Source organism: Felis catus, chromosome E1, assembly GCF_018350175.1.
Source record: "Felis catus isolate Fca126 chromosome E1, F.catus_Fca126_mat1.0, whole genome shotgun sequence".
NCBI classification, from domain to species: Eukaryota; Metazoa; Chordata; class Mammalia; order Carnivora; family Felidae; genus Felis; species Felis catus.
Genome location: NC_058381.1, coordinates 13,730,390 through 13,733,016, shown reverse-complemented (window position 1 = coordinate 13,733,016; position 2,627 = coordinate 13,730,390).

Genomic DNA, 2,627 nt, shown 5'->3' with positions numbered 1-2,627 from the left:
CTTCAACATTTATTCATGGTGAAAACTCACAGGAAGCTAGAGATGGAAAGTAACTTCATCAGCTTGATAAAGGATATCTGCAAAGAACTTAGAACTATATCATAAATAATAGAGAAAGGCTGAATGTGTTGCCCCTGAGATCAGGGATGAGGGAAGGAAGCTGGCATTCACAACTACTATTTAACATTATTTTGGAACTTCTAGATAGTACAAGGCAAGACAAAAATAAAAACCCTACAGATTGGAAAGTGGAAGAAATAAAACTGTCCACATTCAAGATGACATGATCTTCTTTGTTGACAATCCCAATCTTCCAAAAGCTACTAGAACTAATAAGTGAGTTTGGTGAGGTCAAGTAAACAAGATCAACACAGAATATACAATATGGACTATGTAAAAATCAGTTATATTTCAATATATTAGCAAAAAAATTGAAAGTTGATACCAAAACAATACCACTTACAATACCATAAAAAAAAACATGAAATGGGGATAAAATAAACAAAATATGTACAAGACCTATACGCTGAAAACTGCAAAACATTGCTGAGAAACATAGAAAGACCTATATGAATGGAGAGAAATGTCATGTTCATGGACCAGAAAACTCAGTATTGTTAATATGTCAATTCTTCCCAAATTAAACTATAGATCTTGGCATGTGTTTTATAGAAATTGGTAAGCTGATTCTACATTTTATATGAAAGAACCAAGGACCTAGAATGGTCAAAGTAACTTAGAAAAAGAATAACAAGTTTGGGGTACGTAAACTACCGATTTCAAGACTTAACTGTTAAACTACGGTAATCAAGACAGTGTATATTGATGTAAGGATAAACACATTGATCAATGGAATAAAATCCAGAATTCAGAGGTACACTCGTACGTATATGGACAATTTATTTTTGTCAAAATTGCCAAAAAAACAGTCTTTCAACACATGGTACTGAAACAACTATACATCCATATAAAAAAAAAAATCCTCAACTCAACCCTTTCCTTGTGCCATATCACACACACAGAAAAACCTTCAAAATGGATCCTAATCTGAGTGTAAGCACTAAAACCATAAAACTTCTAGAAAACAATAGAAGAAATATCTTTGTGATTTGGATTAGACAAAGATCTCTTAGATAAGATGCAAAAAGCATGAATCAGAAAAAAATTGATAAATTGTACATCATTAAAACTTTAAATATCAGCGATTCAAAGGAAACAATTAAGAAACCAAAAATACAAGACTGGAAAAATATTTGCAAGACACTTACCTGGTAAAAGACCAGTATCTGGAATGTATACAGAATTTTTATAATAGAACAAGAAGTAGAAAAACCACCCATTTGGGATGGAGGGCAAAATATTTAAACAGTTTATCCAAGACATATAGTGAGTAAGCACATGAAAAGATGCTCAATATCACTGAGGAAATAAAAAGTTAAACCACAATGAGATACTGCCACACACCTAATAGTTAACGTTAAAAATTCTGATGACGTTACGTTTGATGCACAACTGGGAATCTCACACTTTGCCGGTAGGAAGGCAAATGGTCTAGCCAGTTTGGAAAACAGTTTGATTGTTTCTTATCAAAATAAATATTCACCCACCTGGAGTCCAGCCTTTACGCTCTTGGTATTTTCCAAGGAGAAATGAAGACAAATATCCACACAAAGAACTGTATGCACATATTTATTGTAGCTTTATCTGTAATGGCTAAAATCTGGAAACAACCCAAATGTGCGTTAACTAGTGATTAGCTGAACAAATTGCTATATATCCATACAGTGGCTGGACTACTAGTACGGCCAACATGCATGAATCTCAAAAAGATTATGCTGCTTGAATGAATCCTGTTATAAAAAGTCTACTTACTGTATGATTTATGACAGTCTGAAAAAGGCAAAAACATAGGGACAGAAATCAGATCAGAGGTTGCCAGGGGCTATGATGTAGAAAGGGGATTGTCCACAAGGGGGCGGAAGGGAACATTTTGGAGTGGTTGAAATGTTTTACATATTGATGGAGACGGTACATCCATGACTGTATACTTTTGTCACAATTCATCAAAATTTACAACTGAAATTTTACTTTAGTTAACCAGACCTTTTAAAGTTATGCCTTAAAAACCCAACGTGAAAAACAAATGAGAGGAAAAGTGCCAGAATCAGCTTAGCTGGGGCCCTGAGTTCCACCACAGCCCCCCACTCTCTGACCTTGGCAAATCATCTCAGCCCTCTGGATCTTATTTCCATCTGTAACATGGTGACTGTTTATCACCTTTCCTCCTTTCCTGGAGACTTTAGGAGCTTGGAGTGATGTCATAAAATCTAATGGTTCTTTAACAGAGTCCAAAATACTCTGCAGATGAGAGAGACCCTTAAGGACCGAGGTTGTTTGTCTGCCTCTGGCTTCTTGTGCAATCCCTGAGAGAGTTCATTTTTAGGGCCTCTAAGTGCTCGTTAGCTGCCAATTAGAGCACCAGGACAGACCTCTGGGTCGCTGCCTCACACCTTTTAAAAGTGTTTGGAGACAGGCCACCTTGGGTCAGCTTACCACTCACCCCCATCTCTATAAGACCCAGGCAAGAGTACTAGCCAGAGTGCTCACAGAAAGGTAAGCCCCACCAC